We start from the raw sequence: 5,431 nt of genomic DNA, 5'->3' as shown, positions 1-5,431 counted from the left end.
GTTAAACTATAGCGGCATTATAGCCGGGCACACGTCGGACGTTTTCGGTCTTCGAAAACTGTTGCCGGGCTTTCCCTCTCTTTCCTCTCTAGTTCGTCTGCACAGTCCGCTATCACCGCCAGGCCCCGAAACCCCTCCTTGCACGGTGCATCGACCCCCTCACGTGCGCGTCCGAAAGTTGCCCCTCACGTGCGCGTCCGAAAGTTGCCCCTAACCCGACCCGGACTGTCGCCACCGTTGTGTCCGGATCATCCCCGAACATCTACAAAACGTCTCCGTTTTCTTAATTGGGCTCCCTAGCCTATTTAACCTGACCGTCCGATTTTAATCGGAGGGACGAGATAGCCCCTAATCTAACCCACTCACTATATAAACTAGACCAACCCTAGATCCTAGGCAGTTTGTCCCTTCCATCAAATCCTAGCCGCCGCCACCCCAGTCTCTTCTCTGTTTTCGTGCCCGACCAACCATCGCGGCTCATTCCCACAACCGCCTCTTTCCAGCTTCAGCGCCTCGTCCCCGAGATCTCGGATGCCGCCGTTCCCGTCCATCACAGGCGACTGAAACCAGCAGGCCCCAGCGCTGTAGCACCTGATCCTCTTGGCCTCCACCCGCAGTCGACGACACCCCCCCCCCCCGTAACCCCGCGCCTCGTCCCGATTCAGGAGGAGAGGAGCTCCTCCCGAAGCCTTTTCCTCGCCATCGCCGTTCGGCGCCGTCGGTGAGCCGTCCGCCAGGAACTGCCTCGCGCCCTCGTCTCTCTCTGTCTCCTTCTCCTCCCTCTCTCAATTTTTCTTTTCTCTCTCATGTATCTCTCTCTCTCTCTCCCTGTACTGCAGCAGCAGGAGATTCCGCCGCCGTCTTGCGTCAGATCCGGCCCAGGACCGCCGGATCCCGCCGCCTCCGCCATGGATCCCCCATCCCAGACCTCCTGCCGCTCGCCGGAGTCCTCAGCGCCGCCGCTACCCTTCTTCCTGTCGAAAAGAGGAGGACGAAGCCTCTGCCTCAAGTCGTTCCATACGACCGTGTTGACTCCCTCCGTTTTGACCGAGCTGGCCCACAGTTTCTTTTCCAGCAAGGCCAGTTGACCGCGTCGCTGCCTCCAGATCCAAGCCCAGTTACGCGCCCCAGCAGGCCTCCCATCTCCATAGTTCCGGGCCGAGGCCCAATGTGAGGAACTTCCCCAGCCCAGCTCGGTTCCGTTTCAGCCCATGTTTATTTTTTCCCTCTCTGCGTATTTAGTTATTATTCCTGAGACTGCAGATTTGTAGAAAAGTCCCTAGACTTCATGCATTTAATAACTTCACAACCGTGCATCGGATTAAAACAAACTTAATATGAAACTTGCTTAGTTTTTCATCTAGTTTAATAATATGCCACTTTCATCCATGTTTAAAATGTTTAAAATGATGTTTGTTTAAATTTGCTCCTATGTCATGCTAAAATGATTTATTTCATAACTAATTAACCATAGCTCCAAATTTAATAATCTTTATATGTAAATGGGGTAGAAAAAAGCCTACTTTAACATGGTGACCTTGCTTTGCATGTTTAATAACTCTAAAATTATGTTGAGGGCAGAACAGTACCAAACCTAAAATATGCACATGAGGAGTTTCCGGACTTGTTGTTTTGTTGTTCCGGCCTCATTTAAACTTGCCTAGATTAGATAGTTTTATTATGCTTCACCCTCTTGCCATGCTAACAACATTTAATCTTGTTGGGTACATAAACGAGAGAGAACTAAATAATTGATGTGGTGTTCCGTCAATATGCAACTCGTTGCATATTGAGGTCCACTTAATTTGTAGGGTTGTTTGTGCACTTTGCCATGCCATGCATATTTAAACCGGACATGCATCATACTTGGTTGTGCATCATACCATGTTCATGTGTTGGTTGTTTACTATGTTGTGTGCTTCTTTCCGGTGTTGCTTCTTCGGGTTGGTTCCGGTAACGTCGCGTGTGTGAGGACCCGTTCGTCCACGTCCGTTTGTCTTCTTCATGGACTCGTTCTTCTTCCTTGCGGGATTTCAGGCAAGATGACCATACCCTCGAAATCACTTCTATCTTTGCTTGTTTAGTTGCCTGCTCTTTTGCTATGCCTATGCCGCGACACCTACCACTTGCTTATCATGCCTCCTATATTGTTGAGCCAAGCCCCTAACCCACCTTGTCCTAGCAAACCGTTGTTTGGCTATGTTACCGCTTTGCTCAGCCTCTCTTATAGTGTTGTTAGTTGCAGGTGAAGATTGAAGTTTGTTCCTTGTTGGAACATGGAGATGTTGTTCCTTGTTGGAACATGTTTACTTGTTGGGATATCACAATATATCTTATTTAATTAATGCATCTATATAATAGGTAAAGGGTGGAAGGCTCGGCCTTATGCCTGGTGTTTTGTTCCACTCTTGCCGCCCTAGTTTCCGTCATATCGGTGTTATGTTCCCGGATTTTGCGTTCCTTACACGGTTGGGTAATAATGGGAACCCCTTGACAGTTCGCCTTAAATAAAACTCCTCCAGCAATGCCCAACCTTGGTTTTACCATTTGCACTAACAACCTACCCCCTTCCCTTGGGTTCTGCAGACTCAAGGGTCATCTTTATTCTAACCCCCCCGGGCCAGTGCTCCTCTGAGTGTTGGTCCGACCGAGCAGACTGCGGGGCCACCTCGGGGAAACTTGAGGTTTGGTTTTACTCGTTGGATGTCTCATCTGAGTGCGCCCTGAGAACGAGATATGTGCAGCTCCTATTGGGATTTGTCGGCACATGCGGGTGGTGTTGCTGGATTTGTTTTAACCTGTCGAAATGTCTTGAATAACCGGGATACCGAGTCTGATCGGAATGTCTCGGGAGGAGGTCTATTCCTTCGTTGACCGTGAGAGCTTTTCATGGGCTAAGTTGGGACACCCCTGCAGGGATTTGAACTTCCGAAAGTCATGCCCACGGTTATGGGCAGATGGGAATTTGTTAATGTCCGGTTGTAGAAAACCTGAAGTTGACCTTAATTAAAATGCATCAACCGCATGTGTAACCGTGATGGTCTCTTTCCGGCGGAGTCCGGGAAGTGAACACGGTGTTGGAGTTATGTTTGACGTAGGTTGTTCTAGGATCACTTCTTGATCATAGTTGTTCGACCATGCTTTTGCATTCTCTTCTCGCTCTCTTTTGCGAATAAGTTAGCCACCATGTATGCTAGTCACTTGCTGCAGCTCCACCTCATCCTTGTACCTTACCCATAAGCTTAAATAGTCTTGATCGCGAGGGTGATTGCTGAGTCCCCGTGGCTCACAGATACTTCCAAAACCAGTTTGCAGGTGCCGATGTTACCGAGCAGGTGACGCAACCGAGCTCAAGGAGGAGCTCGATGAAGATCTTGTCCTTTATGTTGTTCCGTTTCAGTTGATTAGTAGTGGAGCCCAGTCGGGACGATCGGGGATCTGTGTAGCATTTGGGGTAGTCTTTTTTTATTTTGGTTCTGTAGTTAGACCTTGATTGTATTTGGATGATGTAATGCTTTATTCATGAACTGTGTGAAGTGGTGATTGTAAGCCAGCTATGTATTCTTTTCCCTTATGTATTACATGGGTTGTGTGAAGATTACCTCACTTGAGTCATTGCTTTCAATGCGGTTATGCCTCTAAGTCGTGCTTCGATACGTGGGAGATATAGCTGCATCAAGGGCGTTACAAGTTGGTAATCAGAGCCTTCCCCGACCTTAGGAACCCCCATTGCTTGATCGTTTTTTGCAGCCGTTGCTGAGTCTAGAAAAAATGTTTTGAGTCATTTAGGAATTATATATCAGAGAGTTTAGGAATTCTTTTTTACTTCCCAGTCTCCTCATCGCTCTGGTAAGGCATCCTGACGTAGAGTTTTGACTCTTCTCTTCTCAAATTTCACTAATTTTTTTAGGATCAAGCGGGTATCTTGGAATCGTTCCGATGGTTTTGTGACGAGAACATTGTTCTTGGTGCCTCCTGTCATTTAGGGGTTGTGGCAATGTCCCGGGGAGTTGAGCTCCGAGGTGTTGTCGTCACAATTTTATCGTTGCAGTTCTGGAATACCTGAGTTTAGTTCGCCGACATTGAAAATCTCTTTTATGCAGTTGTTGGTGAGATAACCTCGACGCCACCCAGTACTGGGGCGGGAGTTCGGGAGTATTGCCATAACTCATATAACAGATACTTTTCGAAGGTTGAGGTAGACGATTTTCGAAGGTTTCTTGGTTATGTGTTGAAGGATGGATACAGCTGGATGTAGGATTTGCTAGTTTTGGGTGAGATATTATGCTTCCCCTGTATCCCCAACACCTGATTGCATAACCGGAAAGGTTCGGGAGTTTCATAGGTGGGAATTCAAGTAGCTCGTAGGATATCTTTCCGACAGACGTATGATATGAAATTGGGGTTCGACGTCTAGTGGTCCGCCTATTCACGGTCGGTTTTACAGTGGTCTCGTTGTGTCTTAAAGAGTCCTTGGCTACGCCGACTCGGGGACGCTTCGTATGTCATGTGCACTGCCTTGTACATGATGGTGCTGTACGATCGAGCCCGTGTAGGCCCCACCACGAAAACTTCGGACGAAATCTCTATCATATGTTTGTTCCGGCTTATTCTGCAAGCCAATCTTTGTTTTGTTTTGAGTTGTGGTATTCGAGTTGCTTCGAAGTCAAATGTTGATTCCATACCTTTTCCTAAGCGGTGTTCTCATACCCCGATGTGAACACTAATCCTTCTCGATCATCGAGTGTGTCATGTCAATCCTTTTCAACCGGCTTGTTTTTTCTTCAAGTGGTTCCGATCATTTCAACATCAGCAAGATCAATTATCACTTCTTCTCAACGGTGTTTGTTTCATTCGTCTCCAAGTTGCCTTTGTTTTTCCCGCCCACCCACCCTTTTTCCTCAAGGACTCGTATTTCTTAATCAAGCATACTTTTATTCTTATGAAGTCTCTTCATTCTTTTCTTTGAATGTTCTACCCGGTGGTTCACATGAAGATGCTCTTCTAGTTCGTCATTCCTCACTCATTTTTCTTCTCCGGTGGATTCAAGTCAAGCTTTGTTGATCATATCCTTTTTCTTCGTTTCAAATACCTTCTCATACCGGTGCACCTCATAATAATTCACTTCTTGCTATTAAATTGTTCCGGAGTGTTCAAGATATCTCGAAGACTCGTGTTTCCACTCTGCTTTCGTTCAAGCTCTTTTGAGATTGGTTTCTCATTCTAGCCATTTAATTCAACCGGTGCAATCTCTCTTTTGAGCAATCATTTCTATGGTGTTTCTTTTGAGTGGGCCCTAACCCATAGGTCTTTTCCCAGGATCTTACCTGACTCTTCTTATTTTCCCGGAGCTGTCCTCAAATTTCTTTTCGAAGTTTGACGTAAGAATGATTTTTCTTCAGTCAGATGTGTTTCTCCAAGATCTTTCAAA

General features: G+C 46.8%; 1 long non-coding RNA gene across 1 annotated transcript; it reads left to right on the top strand.

Moving 5' to 3' along the window:
- The first annotated feature begins 407 nt into the window (after nt 1-407).
- LOC147990532 (uncharacterized) lies at nt 408-3,687 on the top strand. The gene is made up of 3 exons (XR_015609186.1): nt 408-721; nt 840-2,037; nt 3,309-3,687. It is a non-coding gene; the product is annotated as an uncharacterized LOC147990532 (long non-coding RNA).
- Nucleotides 3,688-5,431: the final 1,744 nt, after the last annotated feature.

This window comes from Triticum urartu, chromosome 1A (assembly GCF_056163025.1).
Source record: "Triticum urartu cultivar PI428250 chromosome 1A, HENAU_Tu73, whole genome shotgun sequence".
NCBI classification, from domain to species: Eukaryota; Viridiplantae; Streptophyta; class Magnoliopsida; order Poales; family Poaceae; genus Triticum; species Triticum urartu.
Note: the sequence above shows the minus strand (reverse complement) of the source record. Positions and strands in the feature narration are given on the sequence as shown.